A 19316-nucleotide genomic window follows, 5' to 3' on the forward strand; every position below is an offset into this window, starting at 1 on the left:
TTATTTATGCTCCTTGTCTTGTTATTACAGTTCATGTTTATATGTCTACTGCCTGTCAGTCTGTGCTAGTTTTAAACATGATATCAGTAGTTATATAACTGTAATTACTTTAGTTATGTTATGTTCTCTATGTCTTTAGAAATGGCACGAGGACGCCCAGCTAGAAGGGCACTAGCCATCGAGCCCAAAGAAGAGGCGTTCGGCCTCCTTCGCACCTTACAAGATTAGTGGCTCAGCATTCTGAACAATGAAATAGCCACCTTAAAGGCTAATCGCCAGAGTACCCCACAGTCACCCCGGAACCGAATTTACCTAATCCGGTAGCATTGGAGGTTCCACCAGCTCAGCCCACAGCAGCTGAGCCAAGAAAGGAAGCCTATCCGATCCCGGGTCAAGCCGGAGAACTTCTCGGGCACTAGTGAACCATGAGATGCACAAGCTCGTTCAAAATCTTGGAGAGCACGATGGAGCTGGGCCGAACACGAAAGGTGAAGTGTGCCTCCTCGACAGAGACGCACGCATGTGGTGGGAGAGAATCAGAAAGCGCCCAGTGAACCGGATGTCATGGGCTGACTTGAGAAGGAGTTCTTCCACATACGGGTTACGAACCGCCACTACGACGAGTTCACCGAGTTTCGCTGGGGCAATCTTTCAGTTGAGGAAGCCGTGAAGAAATTCAACAGTTGGCTCGTCTGTGCCCGGAGCTAGTCAAGACAGAAGGAACGAATCCGTTGATGCTCAAGATGCCGAGGCCGGAGATAGCGATGAACGTGGTTGGTGGTATACAAAGGCCACAAACCACAGAGGAGTTAGTGAGCGGTGCCTTGAACACGAGCATTACCGGAAACAGCAGAAGCAAGTCTCTCCGAGTCCAAAGGCCAAGGAAACTCTCACACTCAAAACAGCAAGGCCACAGCTCTAACTGGAAAGGAACTCCAACAAGAAGCGCAAATCGGGAGTGAACCAAAAGGAGGACCATCGGCAAGCGACCCAGCTATCCAAAGTGTGCTACTTGTGGGACATTCCACCGGGGTTTGTCGCAAGGGCACACGAGGATGCTTGAATGTGGACAAGAAGGGCACATGGCCAAAAGTGTCCGAACAAGACCGGTCTTCCTCAGCCACAACAGATTCAAGCCAGCACAGTTATATCAGATGCAGGCCGCTCTAGAAGGTCCACTTATCAGCCAAGGCAGATTAGAAGCCCCAGCTATGGCGAATGCGAGGATCTACTCACTCACCGGAGAGGATGTAGCTAATGCCTCGACAGTTGTCACAGTCGATTAGCATTTTCAGTATAGTGCTACTGTTCTATTTGATACCGGGGCAACCCATTCATATATAGCCGTGGTTCTCGAAAAGTTAGAAATACCCTCGAAGCACTCGGTGGTCAATTTTTGACGACACTACCTTCGGAGAGATCATGGCATCCACGCATTGGCTCAGAGCAGTCATTATAGCAGACAGAGAGCTCTTTTGTGATCCGATAGTGCTAGAAATGACCGACTATGACGTTATCTTTGGAATGAACTTTCGATCGACACGGTGCTACCATAGAGTGTCAGAAATGAAAGTCATCTTCCAACCAAGCGGCAATTCAATCAATGGGAACCAAAGAGAAAGGCCAAGAGGTTTCTCTCAGCTATGAAAGCACAGCATTGGATTCAAGATGTACGAGATTCCTAGCACATGTAGTCAACGCCACCAGACAAGAACCAACAAGCAGAGGTTCGAGTCGATGTGACTACCAGCCTTCCTCAAGAGTTACCAGCTTAGCACCATACAGGGAGATCGACTTTGAGATAGAGCTCATTTCGGTACAAATCCTATCTCCAAAGCGCCTTATCGCATGGCTCCAGCAGAACTGAAGGAACTTCAGGAGCAACTACAGGAGCTGCTCGACAAGGGTTTCATACGCCCGAGTCACTCACCATGGGGAGCGCCTGTATTGTTCGTGAAGAAGAAGGATGGAAGCATGCGACTGTGCATAGACTACAGATCACTGAACCAAGTCACGATCAAGAACAGATATCCCTTCCCGAATCGTCTATTCGACCAGTTAAAGGGAGCAACAGTGTTCTGAGATCTGGTTATCATCAGTTGAAGGTCAAAGAAAGGGACATACCCAAGACGACCTTCAGAACCAGATACGGACACTACGAGTTCGTAGTCATGCCCTTTGGCGTGACCAATGCTCCAGCTACATTCATGGATCTCATGAACAGAGTATTCAGGGAGTATTTAGATAAGTTTGTTATTGTGTTTATCGATGACATTCTTATCTATTCAGGAACTCAGGAAGAACATTCAGAGCACTTGAAACTAGTATTGCAGACCCTTCAGCAGAACCAGCTATACGCCAAGTTCACGAAATGTGAATTTTGGTTAGATCAGGTGTCCTTCCTGGGTCACATCATCTCAAAGGATGGTATTATGGTAGATCCCAGCAAGATAGAAGCAGTAAGTAACTGGAAGAGACCTAAGAACGCCAACGAAATCAGGAGCTTTCTGGGATTAGCAGGATATTACAGAAAGTTTGTAGAGGACTTCTCCAGGATAGTCTCCCCACTGACAGCTCTTACCAGAAAGAACAGAAAGTATCAGTGGACAGAGGACTGTGAGAAGATTGACCAGTGCTCCCATTTTGGCTCTACCAGACAACACTAGCAGCTTTGACATCTATAGTGATGCCTCTAAGTTGGGACTAGGAGCAGTACTGATGCAAAACGGCAAGGTGATCGCCTATGCCTCCAGACAACTCAAGGATTATGAGAAGAATTATCCTACTCATGACCTTGAGCTTGCAGCAGTAGTGTTCGCTCTCAAAATTTGGAGACATTACTTATATGGAGCTCAGTGCAGAGTGTGTGAAGTACTTATTCACTCAGAAGGATCTGAACATGCGACAGCGCAGATGGCTTGAGCTGGTCAAAGACTACGATATAGACATCCTTTACCATCCAGGGAAAGCCAATAAGGTAGCAGATGCACTTAGCAGAAAGTCCAGTGCTACCTTATTATCTCTAGCAGCCATGTCACCACCCCTACAGAAGGAGATCGTAGATTTCGGTCTTGAACTCATCGTTGGACAGCTCTCTACTATGACCTTAGAGTCTACCTTGCTTGGTGATATTCACCACCAGATCGGGACCCCAAATTCGTAAAATCAAGCAAGGGCTAATGAATCGAAAGTAGAGAATTGAGTGTCCGGGGTGTTGTATTTTGGTGATAGACTCTGTGTTCCAGAGGAGCTAAGGAGGAAGATTTTAGATGAGGCTCATAGGACTCCTTATGCATGCATCCCGGTTCCACCAAAATGTATCAAGACCGAGGAAACGCTTTTGGTGGCCCGGATGAAGCGAGACATCGCCAGATATGTTAGCATCCGCCTCACCTGTCAGAGGGTCAACATCAGAGACATGGAGGAGTTCTGCAGCCTATACAAATTCCAGAATGGAAGTGGGAGGATATCTCTATGGACTTCATAGTGGGACTACCCGGAACCACGAATGGTTTTGATACCATCCGTAATAGGTTGACTAAATCAGCCCACTTTTATCTATCAAGATATCCTACTCCATGGAGAAGTTAGCTCAGTTATATCTCCAGGAGATCATCCGACTACATGGAGTCCCACGAACCATCATTTCGGACAGAGACAGCAGATTTACATCACACTTCCGGGAGTGTGTACAACAAGATTGGGCACGGTTAAAGTTCAACACAAAGATTCCATCCACGGATGGTCGAGCAGCGAGTAAACCGGTACTCAAGATATGCTTCGAAAGTGCCCTAGATTTCAAGGAAGTTGGTGCAAATATCCGAGCTTAGCGAATTTGCATACAACAATAGCTATCGAGCAACTATCGGCATGACACCTTATGAGGCTCTCTATGGGCGGCGGTGTAGATCTCCAATCTGGTATGAGAGTGGTGAATGGAAAGAACTAGAGCTTTAGATGGATCTAGTAGCAGATACCACAGCAGCAACAGATCCGCCAGAGGATAGAGATAGCCCAGAGCTAGAGTTTTCAGTTGGGGATACAGTTTCCTCGAGTAGCTCCCATGAAGGGAGTCATGCGTTTTGGGAAGAAGGGCAAGCTAGCTCCCAGATATGTGGGACCATACCTTATCACGAAGAGAGTGGGCAAGGTGGCATATGAGCTAGAGCTACCTCAGGAGATGTCAGCTGTCCACAACGTATTTCATGTCTCCATGCTGAAGAAGCATATTCCAAACGCCACCCAGGTGATTGAGCCCCAGTTGGTACAGGTCCGTGATGATCTCAGCTATGACAGTCGGCCTATTCAGATAATAGACCGAGCAGTAAAGAAATTACGGAACAAGGAAGTACCATTAGTCAAAGTCAGCTGGCAAAATCACACAGCAGCAGAGGCGACTTGGGAGACAGAGGCCAGCATGAGACAGAAGTACCCAGAATTGTTTTAAGTTCGGGGACGAACTTTTTATAAGGTATGGGGGATTGTAACGCCCAAAAATTCTCAAACTTGCATTAGAATTATTCTATGATTTTTCTGGAATTTTAGATATTTTTCCGGAATTTTTCGAGTAGCGGAAGTAGCAAAAATAATTAGAACCGCAAAATAGCTTAGGCGGGAATCGAACCCGAGACCTATGGTTTGCGGATAATGTTAGAAACCAGTGAACCCAGTAGGACCGTGCTGAAAGAAAGGAGAACCAAATATATTTATATTAGAGTTGGGTTCATTAAACCACTTAATATAAATAGGAAACTTAAAGAGGGTTTGGTTTATTTTAGATTTTGGTTCGGCAAAATCCCTCTCCACCGAAGCCCTCACGCCAACTCTTCTCCCCTTCCTCCTTCTTTCGGCGCCACACCAAGGAAACCCTAGGGTTCCTTCCCTAGGGCCCCAAGGATATTCTCCGGCGGCGATTTTAGCAAGAGGACGTTCCCTTCACGAGTAGAGCACGTGGACGCGAGTAAACCGTCGAAAGGGTCATCTCCACCGGAATTTCAGCGACTAGAACCGTAAGGAAATTAGCGTACGAGGTAAGAAACCCCTCACCTGCAGTATAATAGCTTCCGATTGAGTTTTTATGCTTTAGTTAGGATGTATGCAGATTTTTATCGATATCTAGGGTGTATTTAATTCTCTTCGCAGATTAGGGATTTAGTTGAACACCTCTAGATGGGCCGGACACGTTTTCTCTCTTCAGATAGGAGGTTAGACATTGTCGGGTGCCTAGAGGTGGTCTCCCTAATAGAGAGGAAAGTTAGGGCACACTAAGTGTTCGATAAAATAGCTAGTTTAGTAAAAATGCACTATATGCATCTTCAACAGCTTAGTTAGATACATTAGAAGTATTTATTTAGTATTCTCAGTTTATTACAGCTTTTGTGGATCAGATATCCAATGGGTGGGCTCCCACAGTCGCCTCTAGGTTTAGATAACCTAGCTCTAGGTTCAGATAACCTAGAAACAATAGAATAAGCAAGTATTAGCTATTTCAGTATTTTATTTTCAGTGGCACTGTACTGGATCAGATATCCATTGGGTTGGACTCCCACGGTCGTCCCTAGGTTTAGATAACCTAGTTAACCCTACTAAATTCGGGACTTGCAAACCCGGGTCTAGTTAGGGATGCGCGCACAGCAAGAAACAGCATGATTATTATTTTCACTTATTATGAATTAGTTTTCAAAACTTAAAATTAGTTATGTTAGCTGAGTTTGAATTCAGTATCAGTTAGTTTCAGTTTAGCTCATTATATGTTCAGCCCAGTTTTTCTATGATTTGGGTATGATAGCTTTATGTTCAGTTCATGTTCACATGCTTTAGATGATAGTATGCCATGGCTAGTTTTGATTGGTATGTATTGTATGATAGTATGCCATGTTTTAGTTCGATCAGTACATATTTCAAACGGCATGTTTTAAAAGCATATTGCATCGAATGCATGTTTTTGTGAGGTAGATGGTTTCTTACTAAGCTTTAAGCTTACAGATTCTATTTTTCCTTATACTGCAGATAAAGGTAAAGGAAAAATGGACTAACAGAGGAAGCTGGAGGGCAATGCAAATATGGTGTGTGTGGCAGGAACTCGAATAAAAGACCCTCTGGGGATCTAGCATTTACTTTAGCACTTTGCAATTTATTAGTTCTAGTTTTCTTGTTTTATGCACTCTTGAACCTTATCAAGTTTAAACAATTAGAACTTTTAGAAATTTATACTTCCATGCACTTTAAGTTGTAAAAATGTGTTTTAGTGAGTAAAATGCCATGAACCAGTTTAGAATTGTTACTACATGTTATTAGAATAGTTTATTATGCATTAGGTAGTTGTTGTATGAGGTTTTGGCACGAAGCAGTGCTGAAATCAGAGTAACTACAGAACTCCGATCGATCCGCAGATCGATCGAAGCATGGGATCGGTTCCAACTGATCGGTCGGCCGACCAATCCAGGCACCCGAAACCCATGGATCGCTACTGATCATTGGGTTCAGAAAATCACTGATCGGTCTGCCGACCGATCAGTGAGCCACTGGATCGGTCTACTAACCAATCAGTGTACTCCTGGATCGGTCGGGAGACCGATCCAGCAGCATACAGAAGCGATGCAGTTTCTGGATCGGTCAACTGACCAATCCAGGGTGTTCATCCGTGCCAGTAGCAGCCTGGATCGATCCGTGGATCGATCCAACGGAAAGCAATCGATCCAGTTCAGTTTGGATCGATTGGGGAGCTCAGTTTCGACCAAGAAACTCAGTAGATCAACTTCTAGTCCATGGGGGATGTAGGATACGCTTTGTGTTCCTCAGATTACATCCTTTAGCACATGTAGAACCAAGAACAGTCATCAATTAGTAGAAAAGTTTAAATTAGATCAGTTTTCCGCACAGTCAGTACAGTACAACTGTAGCAATTCGCCTTACAGCCTAGTAGTTAGAAGGCTGGTCGTTACAATAAGCACCCATCGACTCGTGTTGCTTCTGAAGCTCAGAGTTCATGGTCGCGAGCATAAGACAGGACACATCTAATGCGTCATCTTGTTGCTTCTTATAAGCATCACAGTCAGCTCGCGTGGCAGTGGCTGGAGGTGCCTCGGGAATGGGCGTCTCCAAGATGTACAGTTTCCTTTCCTGAGTGAGAATAATTCTCAGATTCCTGTACCAGTCCAGGAAGTTAGCTCCATTGAGCTTGTCCTTATCAAGTACAGAACGCAGGGAGAAGGTGTTTATGTTTGATGGCATGGCAATCTACAACAGAAAATGCAGGAAATAAATATCATATTCCACTAATCATTTAATTAGGCCTTTAATTAAATGATGCTCCCACTGAATTATAGAACTTTTGTAGAATCAAGTCATGGATGTGGTCAAACCACACTCACTAGATTCTAACCAACTAGCTATAATTCTTATGGGACAAGATCCACATCATACTACGCCTTGAGTTAGCTTTGGCTAAATCGCCCAAGACTTAGTATGATCGGTAGATAACTAATTACCAATTACATCTCTATGCAACTCTTGTTTATAGGATCAAGATCTGCATGTATATTAAAACTTGAGTTAGCTTTGGCTAAATCGCCTAAGAGTTAATATAAATGTGATTTTGACCTATCTACGGACCATTGGAAAATGCCTATAGTTAAACCCGATCCAATTGAGTTTAACTAGTTTTACTCAATCTGATTGAGTTTGCACTCACCCAAGCGTTGATAAGCGGGACCAAGATTGTCCCTCCGCACCCTACCAAGATAATATGTGTTACTCTGCTTTGGCAGATTCTGTTGGAGCAATCCCGATGATCCGCGGGACTATGTGTTTTGGTGTTTGGGCAAAGGGTTTAAGTTAGGTTCACCCTTGTATTTGATATGTGTATTTGAGTTGTGCAGGTTTGCAGGATACACATGTGACTCAGGTTGATGGTTTCGGATCCGGTGAAGGATGGAGCATCCGAGGGACCGTGGACAAGGCAGCGAGGACAAGGGCTGAGGGAAGCGACTTCGAGGCATACGCGAAGGATGACATTGGGGGCGAGCCGCAAGCTTGAATGCATCCGAGGGACGAGAGCCAAAGGAAGTAGGCTTGAAGGCAAGAGGTCAAAGCTGTAAATGAAGCGTCAAATGAGTCATAAGGGTGAGGGTACGAGTGCATGAGAGATTGTACTCAGAGTAAAATCCTTGTTTTAGGGTTTTACTGTAGCAGTACTGTAGCACTACTGTAGCAGTATTGTAGCGCTACTGTAGCAGTACTGTAGCAGTCGACTGCATGTTTTAGCAGTCGACTGGTGCAGTCGACTGGCAGCAAACAGAATGTCTCTGTTCGCTCGGTTAGTGTGAAATCGAGCCGTTGGGATGTAAGGGTCGAATTTCCACAAAGGGCAGTCGACTGCATGTTTTAGCAGGCAACTGGTCGGCGGGGTTTTCAACCCACGGCCTATATAACCAAAGCTTGGGAGCTTGGTTAGATCTGACGAAATAGAGGTGGTTAATCTCTATTAGTAGTCTACTTGTGCCCTAGCTTGTAACGAGTCCTTGGTGAGAGTTGTGGTGAGGTTTCTCCACCCACAAGGAGCTACGTGAGCTAGCCGGAGATCTTCCGGGGAGTAATCCACCGACGGATAGGGATCGCCCACCCTACGGACAGCCGTGGAGTAGGAGTCTTATCTCTGAACCACGTAAATGATCGTGTAGCTTGGTTTGCATTCTTTCCTTTAGTATTTAGCTTTCTACTTGCTTTGTTTGCATTTCCGCTTGCGCACTAACATTGTAGAAAGAAGCGATTATTTGGAGGTGCCGTCTATCCAACCCCCCTTCAAGCCGATCATCGATCCCCCAACAGATTCAACAACAACATGTGATCGAGGTAGTGATGGGTATCACGGCATGGTAGGCATTTTGAGTTGACGTGATTAAAATCTAATCTAATCGTTGATGTGTATCATATAAGCGATTTAGATCTAATCTAATCGTGGTGCATCATATACGCGATTTAGATCTAATCTAATCGTTAAGGCACTAATTAATTTCTCTACTCTAGCATGCATCACATACACACACACAAGAAATTAATTAAATTGTGATTAGTCATGGCCCTACTACGATCTTCTCAAGCCAATGAGAAAATTGGATGGTCAACAGCTTATAACTCCTCGTAACTCCTCCTCGAGTGGACCTTCCACAACTCCATTTTGTACATTACAAAGATGAAACTCAAGTTAAATTCGAGTCTAAACTATTTTACAACAGGAAATAAAATAGAAAGGCACGACGCGCAGGTCGCGTATCAAATATACAACACACACAATCACACAAAAATGACGCGCAACTCATATTATGAATTACAACACATGTATCCAATCCAATTGGGGTTTTTGAGCCATGACCATCACAAATACATACATAATTCTAAATAATGTATTTTATATAAATTTCTGTAATTTTACTACTATTTTTACAATTTTATGAGTTAGAATTTCTCGGCGGTCCCGTTTAGCGATTTTCGGGCGCGATCGTGGGACAACACCCCTTGCGGGGTTAGGGGCAGCACCCGTACTCGTGAAATGAGTCGCACGAGTGTCCTACTATGATCTTACAGCGCCTTAAGCCGCTGTCCCAAAACTATTTGGGCAAAATCTTGCCGTTTCGGAAGGTTTTTCTCGGTATACGAAGTCTACAAGTGACCAAGCACTTGTTGCTTCGCATCTCCATGAACACACTCATAAAAACTATAAAAACATAAATTTACAGAAACTTACAGATCTGATATTTTTCATAAAAATACAAACAAAACATGTACACGCTTTGCACGTGGCTCTGATACCATTGTTAGGATTTTCAGGCCGTAAAAACCGCTTTTTGCGTTGCGGAAACCCGGAATCCCATGCCACCGGATCGGTGTGAAGTTATAAAATTTCGTAAAAACTTCGTGTACATATTTTCTAGCCTAGATCTACACTAGATTTATAAGGAAGAGACATATACCTTTGTAGCGAAGCCCTTCGCATATCCCGCTCGTCCAAGGTTCGCCAGATCTCAAGGTTGTCAAGTGTACAACCCTCTATGCGTATCCACACGAACAAATCGATGGAGAGAACCTCTAAAGATGTGCTAGAAACCTTAGAGGATCAGCAATGGTGGAGGAGAGGGAGAGAAGAAAGGTAGAGAGGAAGAAGAAGGAGGTTACACAAAAAGATGAAACTCCCACAATGACATAAAGTTGTCGACCACATTGAAATGAGGTTATATACCTCCATGGGATATCAAGAGTCACAACTCCTGGTCTCCCTCATGATGTGGCACACACATAAGCCAACCTTGATGATGTGGAACATCATCATTGGCCCACTTAATGCCAACTCACAAATGAGGTCGCAATGGTCAAGCCCAAACTTGACCTTTCATCTTCCTCTCAAGTCAAGTCAAACTTGACCACTTCTCTCCCATGGTTGATCAAATCTAACCATTGGTTCAAGACAATTTTAATTTAATGAATCTATATTCATTGAATTAAATTGGCTCAATGAGTCTAAATCCAAATTAGACTCATTTAACACATGAACCAAATTGAGTCCAACTCAATTAGTTTACTTTGGATTACTCTTAATCCAATTTGGTTCATCACATGAACCTAATCCTCTTGGTTCATCAAATGAACCTAATCTCCATCTAATTGCCCTTTATGTGTGACCCTATAGGTTCTTGCAACGTTGGCAATGCTCCTAAACCCATTTAGAAGCATAACTAATGAGCGGTATCTAGCAACACATTATTACTACCCAAGTTACAAGAATGTTGAGATCCAACATCACTTTGTGACTACTAATTGTGACCCCTGACAATATATGACAAGTGTCCTTCTATCCTTGATATCTAGATTGATCAATATGAGGCATAGACTGTGTCATCCTCTAATCAATCTAAATCTTGAATTCCAAGTAGACTCACTCAATCAAATAAGCTCAACATCTCATATTGACTCATTTGGGCATGGCCATGCACTTAGTGGTCTCACTCTATCAAGACTAATGATGTCACTCCCATCATATAGGAGGGATATATCCCATCTACATCACTCACATCCCTCTGCATAATTTGTTACATACCCAGTAATCGCCTTTATAGTCCACCCAGTTACGGGTGACGTTTGACGAATCCAAAGTATGTAACTCCTTATGTAGGGAACCATGGCGACTTCAGGTCCAAGGACTAATAGTCATACTAATAGCCACATGAGAAAGTATATGTCACTCATATAATGATCAATGATACTTTCTCATGACGGATCATTCAGTATACATTCTCCAATGCATACCCATGTGTCAACTTGATATCTCCATATCCATGACTTGTGAGATCAAGTCATCGTGTTGACCTACATGCTAGTCTCGTCGCATTAACATTCTCCCTGAATGTTAATACTTGACTAGGAAAGATTAAGAGTAGTGTTCCCTATATCATCTCACTATCGATTCAACCAATCGATTGATATAGGTAAGAACCTTCTACTCAAGGATGCTATTATACTTAGTTATTTGGCACCAATACAAGTAAGCATAATAACCATAAACAAATGCATTTATATACATAAGAAAATGATACAACGAGTCCATACAACAATCATCAAATGATTGGCTCTAGGGCTCTAACTAGCAGTTATTATATCGAGATTAAGAGTACACACATCCATAATAATAGAGGTTCTGTTCTTTTATGCAGCCCGTATAAAATAACAACCTCAAATGGTCCTGCTCAATACACACATAGTGTACTAGTGTAATTTTATAGTCAAGATAAACTAATACCAAATTATACTACAAGTATTCCAATGGTTTGCCCTAATCCATCTTGGTTGTGAACTACTATTTATAATTTATAAGGAACTGATAACATGATTTTCTGTGTGACACCACACACCATGTTATCTACAATATAAATTAAATGGACAACTGCATTTAACTAAATGCAGACATTTGACCAGTGTGATTCTCATTTCAAAATAAATGTTTATACAAAAAGCTTGGCTTTTAGTATACATTCTAACAATCTCCCACTAATACTAAAATACTATGCTCCCATACATCTGATCCCCATTCCCTCAACATGCGTATCAAAAGCTCTCGCCGAAAAGGTCTTAGTGAAAGGATCTGTCAGGTTATCTTCTGATGCAATCTTGGCGACAACAACTTATCCTCGCTTTACAATGTCTCGTATTAGGTGGTACTTGTGCTCAATGTGTTTACTTACCTTATGGGCTCGTGTTTCCCTTAATTTTGCTACTGCACCACTATTATCACAATAAATTATGATAATTTTGGGCAAACCTGAAATCACATCTAATTCCATCAAGAAGTTTCTGAGCCATACAACTTCTTTGGCTGCCTCAGAGGCTACCACATACTCAGCTTCCATGGCGGAGTCTGAAACGTGTTTCTGCTTAACACTCTTCCATGCTATAGCTCTACCTCCCAAAGTAAACACATACCCTGAGGTCGATTTACTGTTATCCCTATCTGATTTGAAGTCTGAATCCGTGTAATCCAGAGGGAGCAAATCATCTGCCTGGTAAACTAGCATATAATGTCTAGTCCTTTTCAAGTACTTCAATATATGCTTTACGAAAGTCCAATATTCTTGTCCTGGGTTACTTTGATATCTGCTAACCATGCCCATGGTAAAACAGATATCCGATCTCATACCTAACATCGCATACATTAGGCTTCCTACAGCCGAAGCATAAGGAACTGCCTTCATGTCCTCTAGTTCCTTTGATGTTTTAGGAGAATATCTCTTTAGATAAAGGTACTTCATGCCAAAAAGATAGAAAACCTTTCTTGGAGTTTTGCATGCTAAAACGAGCTAGAATAGTATCGATGTATGAAGCTTGGGATAAGCACAACATTCTTTTCTTGTGATCCCTTATTACTTTGATCCCAAGAATATGTCTACATTCTCCAAAATCCTTCATATTAAACTGCTTGGACAACCATACCCTTACGTCTGAAAACACTTTGATATTGTTGCCAATGAGCAAAATGTCATCTACGTATAGTATAAGAAATACCACCACATTTCCATCAAGTTTCTTGTATACACAAGACTCATCCGAACACTAAATAAATCCATAAGACTGGATCACTTCATTAAACCAGATGTTCTAAGATCTCAAAGCTTGCTTCAGTCCATAGATAGATTGATTGAGTTTACATACAAGATACTCTTTGCCCATGGCAATGAATCCCTCTGGTTGCTTCATATGGATATTTTCTTCAAGACTTTCATTAAGGAAAGCTGTCTTGACATCCATTTGCCAAATCTCATAATCCATATGAGCGGCAATAGATAAAAGAATTCGGATAAACTTAAGCATTGCTACCGGTGAAAAAGTTTCCTCATAATCGATTCACTCTTTCTGAGTATACCCTTTTGCAACAAGTCTTGCTTTGAAGGTTTCCACATTCCCATCTATCCCTCTTTTTCTTTTGTAGACCCATTTACATCCAATGACTTTTACACCATTTGGCAGTTCTACAAGCTCCCAAACCTGATTAGAGTACATAGATTCTATTTCAGAATTCATTGCTCTTTATCTTGGAGTGCTTCATCATATGTCTAGGGATCAAGTTCATGTTCACCAGGGATCTAGTCCAAAGATTCTCCCAAAAACATGAATATATCAGGTTGCCTAACAACCCTCCCATTATGACGAGACATTACTTGTAATTGTGCATCATTTGCGACACGTGTTGTAGTTTCTTGTGGTATCTCATCTTATACCGTTGATACTAAAGTAGACGTATCTTCCCTTATTTCCTCAAGAACAATTTTACTTATGGGCTTATGGTTCATTACATAGTACTCTTCTAAAAATTGGGCATTGGTGCTAACAATGACCTTCTGATCTTTAGGACTATAAAATAAACAAACTTTCATTCCTTTAGAATAACCCACAAACAAGCGAACTTCTGTACATGATTCCAACTTATCAGCGTCTCCCTTCAGCACATGTGCTGGACTACCCCAAGTCTGAATATATTTTAGACTAGGCTTATGCCCATTCTACAATTCTGTGGGAGTAGAGGTTACTGACTTAGAAGGTACCAAGTTCAGAATGTATACTATCATTTCCAGAGCATATCCCCAAAACAAATTTGGTAATTCTGAATAACTCATCATTGATCTAACCATTTCTATAAGAGTCATATTCTTTCGTTCTGTCACACCATTCTATTGGGGTGTACCAGGTGCAGACAGTTAGGATTGAATCCCGGCCTCTGATAAGTAATTCCTAAACTCTCCTAAGAGGTACTCGCCACCACGATCAGACCGTAGTGTCTTGATACCTTTACCATGACGTTTCTCCACATCAGCCTTGTATTCTTTGAACTTATCAAAGCACTAAAACTTGCGGCGCATCAAGTAAATGTACTCGTATCTTGAATAGTCGTCTATAAAAGAGAAAAAATATTCAAAACCACCTCTTGCTTGGATAGTCATTGGTCCACACAAATCAGAATGAACCAATTCTAACACATCTTTGGCTCTATACCCCTTGGCCTTAAAAGGTCTCTTGGTCATTTTTCCTTTCAAGTAAGATTCGCAGGTTGGAAAGTTTTCCACCACCAATGAACCCAAAGGTCCATCAGCTATTAGCCTTACTCAAGTTAATATGACCAAGCCTTAGATGCCAAAGATATTTTTGGTTTATTTCCGAATGTTGCTTTCTCTTATTAGAATTAGAAGATGTGTTATTTGTTGGAGTGTATACTAAAAGCCTAGCTTTTGTAAACATTTATTTTTGAAATAAAAGAATCACATTGGTCAATATATACATTTATTTGTTAAATGTAATTGTTCAATTAATTTATATAGTAGACAACATGGTGTGTGGCGTCATGTATAGAAGATCATGTTGTCGGTTCTTTATAAATTATAAATAGTTGCTCACGACTAAGATGGAAAGGAACAAACCATTGGAATAGTCATAGTGTAATTAAGTATTAGTTTATCTTGATTAATAAATTACATTGGTACACTCTAAGTGTATTGAGTAGGACCATTTTAGGTAAGTTCGTTTTGTACTGACTTAATAAAAAAACTAGACCTTAGTTATTATGAAAGTACGTGCTCTTAATCCTAATATAATAACAAGAACATATATTTAATATTTATTTCTTTGACTTATCAAAGGGTGAGGTTTAGCTCGATAAATCAATATGTCTGATAAGTTGGGAAATGATATTACTTATAGTGTGTGTTGTTGATTATAGAAGGAAATTGTGTCCTAGTAATCTAGGTTGAGGATGTCCCTAAGAAGAGCTCATAAGGATTGTCATGTTAAACCCTGCAGGTGGACTTAGTCCAACATGACAATGAGGTTGAGTGGTACTACTCTTGGAGCAAGATATTAATTAAGTGAGTTGTCAGTAACTTACTTAATTAGTGGGCATTCGTTATCTTAAACACAGGGAGACTAACACACTCATGGTAAGAAGGAGCCCATAATGTAATTTGGGATTGGTGCGGTAGTACAACAATAACTCTCTAGTGGAATGAGTTATTGTTGATGAACTTGAGTTGTGTGTTCGGGGCGAACACGGGATACTCAAGATCATCGGAACGCCAAAACCAATTTTTCCTCTAGGTCCCTATCGTAGCCTCATTAGTACCTTATAAACTACTCAATATAAGTCCATCTTGGTGTCCAAGAAGGGGGTCGATCCAATACTTGGTGACGAAGCAAGGGTCGGCCACATCCACCTCTATGGGGGTCGGCCCTATTGCTTGGTGACCAAGCAAATAGGGGTCGACCATGATTAATTCAAATAGGGGGGGTGTTTTGAATTTTTAAAATATTCTCTTTGAAGAAAACTATAAGTTTTAATAGAGAGATTTTAATTATAAAAATTTTCCTTATTGAATTAGGTCACATGGTTTAATAGAGAATTTTAAAAGTTTTAAAACTTTCCTTTTTTTAACCATCCGTATGGTTTTAGAAAAAAGAAAGAGAAGTTTTAAAATTAAAATTTTCTATTCAAGTTAAAAAAGGAAATTTTTGAAGAGAAGTTTTAAATTTTTAAACATGGTTTTAATTTTTAAAACTTTCCTTTTTTAACATCCACTTTTAGAAAGAGAGCTTGTAAAATTTTATAAGAGGTTTTCTTTTTGTATAAAATTTTATAAAAAATATTTTCTTCCTCTTAAGGGGGTCGGCCACCCTTGCTTGGTGCCCAAGCAAGGTGGCCGGCCAAATAAAAATAAAATTAAAATCATCATCCAATGATTTGGTGATTGATTCAATCAAGAGGAAAGAAAAGGAAAATAAAAAGGGAAAAGCAAAAACAAGAGGATGATTTTAATTTTTGTAAAAATTCTTCCCTTATTTTCCTTGGGCAAGTAATATAAAACAAGGGGTGAGGAGGCCTCATGAGATACAACTTTTATTCTCTTGGTGGAGACTCTTTTGGTGGCCGGCCGTCTCTCTTCTCCCTTTCCCTTTGCTCTCTTTTCTTTTGTGGTGGTGGTGGCCGAAATCTAGAAAAAAGAGAAGAAGGCTTTGGGTGGTGTTCATCTTGGAGGATCGTCGTCCACACGATGTCCAAGGCGAGGCGAGGATACGGCAGAAGATCTCGAGGTCATTAGCATACAAAGAGAAGGTATAATTAACAATTGTTTCTGCATCATGCAAGTTATTTCTCTTTGTAAGAATTCCAAACACAAGAGGCATTAGATCTAGTTTTCGAATTTATTTTTCGAGTTTGTGTTTTCTTTATTTTTTGAATTTGTGATTTGATTATTCTTTTTGGTTAACCTAGAGTTATTTAAGGAAATTAAATATTAGCTTTCCTTAAAAGGCTTTGTCTAGGTGGTGGTGGATGCTCCCATACCCAAGAAGGTCATGTGACTCGCCATACAGTCTTGGAAGCCAATTTTAGAAATTAATATTTAATGAAATTAATAACTTAGGTGGATTTGGATCAATAGTGTTAAGTTCCGCTTGCGATCCAAATCTAAACCATCAAGAACAGATAAGTTAAATTTGGAATCGATGATGTTAAGTTATATCTGCGATTCCTAATTTAACTTCTAAAGAACACAATAGGTTATTTAAGGAAAGGATCGACACTTGTACAATATTTTTGTACAGTGGAACTGGTACTTTTTCCTAGGACTAACCAACAATTAGTATCAGAGCTAGGGTTTACCTCTGTGTGTTTTGGTTTTCAAATTAATTATGCACATGTCATACAGAATTTAGGCAGGATAATAGTAGGATGTGCTAACTTTGTGGTTGTAGGCTCCAACTATTATGACTTTTAGATATTATGTGTGATTGGACCCTTGGACATGTCAAGGACATTATTTTGTGTGCATGATTTTATGTATCAACTACAGCAGGAGCTGTATTATTTTTATAATTTTATTTTTGTTCGATCTAGAATACATGTACATGCCTTTATGGAATATAGGATCGATATTTGTAAAATTCTATATTTGTCGCAAATCGTATTTTTGCGAGGCGTGGTGCTATTGGAGGACCAGAGGCGTAGCAGAATAAGAAGCAAGATAGATGTGACAACTCGACCCGATGGCGGTGGCTAAAGATGGCAACAGCTAGGGTTGGAGCATACTGAAGACAGTGACGGAAAAGGCCATAATAGTTGGAAAATTAATTTCCAAATTTATTGCTTTTATTTACTGTGATGTTTATGTGCATGTGATGTATGCTAGCATAGGTTAAAATTCTCATTTTTAAATAACTAAGTGGGAAAGGGATTTTAATAAATTCCACGGTCTCCATTACTGATTTGTAAGTGATGCAACAAGCTTGCGTGTTGGCTCTGAGTGCCTCCCTCCACAACGGATGGGTTTGTTGCGGTTCACTAGATCAAACTTCCTTTATGGATGGTTATAGGAAATTATTTAGGAGCATGTGATCTTCTCAAACTGAAGGGGCACAATCCTATTTAATGGACTAAGTATCAAGTAATGGTATACACTTAGACATATTCAATAGTATCCTCCCCAACGGAGTCACTGCTATTGTTTTGTGTGACCAAAGGAAAACCAAATATTAATTTTATTTGTCATAAAGTTAGAATGACAAGATAATAAAATTAATGGGTTACACCCTCCTCTTACAAATGATGAATTTGTATACGTCCACACTAACGTGACATGCAATATTCACGGTGTTTTGAAGTGTTGGTAAATTTAAAATAGTATTGTTTGAGGAATCAATATTATTCTAAATTTAGAGTTTTGACCAAAGTTTATTTTTGTGATTCTTAGGATGACTTTCAACCCACTGGTAATTATTTTGAAAGAGAATAGACTTACTGGTCCCAACTACATAGATTGGAAAAGGAACCTGGACATTGTTCTTACTACTGAGAGGTATAAGTTTGTACTGACTAAGGCTTGCCCTGATGCACCTTACGGTGACTCTACCCCAGAGGAGATTGAGTATCATAAGAAATGGGCAAGAGCAGATGAGATGGTGCGGTGTTACATTTTGGCTTCAATGTCAAATGTATTGCAACATCAGCATCAAGATTTACCAACGCCTTATGATATAATGAACAATCTCAAAGAACTCTTTGGGCACCAGAGTCGGACTACTAGGCAAGAGGCAATGAGAAAGTTAATGACAGCCACCATGTCTGAGGGGGCACCCATAAGGGATCATATCCTCAAAATGATGGCTTATCTAAACGAAATACAAGTCCTTGGAGGAAAAATCGATGAGGAAACCCAGATCGATATAATTCTCCAAACGCTACCCAGAAGTTTTGAGCAGTTCGGCCTGAACTATAACATGAACAAAAGAGAGTATACATTGATGGAACTTCTGACAGAACTACAGGTAGCAGAAGGTATATTTCGTCATAGTTCTCAGATTCACTATGCTAAAAATGGTTCTTCTTCTAAGTCGAAAGGCAAGAAGAAGAAGAAACAGGTATTTTCAGCAAAGAGAGTGAATAAACCTCAGGGCACAGGACAAAAAGCTGGAATGAAGAAGCCGAAGGGCAAGTGCTTCATCTGCAAGCAGTCAGGACATTGGAAGGCGGACTGTCCTTATCGGAATCAGAATAATAAAGGTATATCTCATGCTCTAGTAGTTGAAACATGTTTAGAGGTGTTTTCTACCAGCACCTGGTGTGTGGATACGGGAGCCACTGATCATGTCTACAATTCTTTGCAGGGGTTCTAGGAAACCCGACGACTATTTGAAGGAGAAATAACCGTCTACATGGGCAATGCTACTAAGGTGGTGACTGTTGCAGTGGGAGACATCTACTTATCTTTTGATAGGAATAGAAATTTGAT

The sequence above is a fragment of the Zingiber officinale genome, chromosome 10B (genome assembly GCF_018446385.1).
Source record: "Zingiber officinale cultivar Zhangliang chromosome 10B, Zo_v1.1, whole genome shotgun sequence".
In the NCBI taxonomy this organism is placed as follows: domain Eukaryota; kingdom Viridiplantae; phylum Streptophyta; class Magnoliopsida; order Zingiberales; family Zingiberaceae; genus Zingiber; species Zingiber officinale.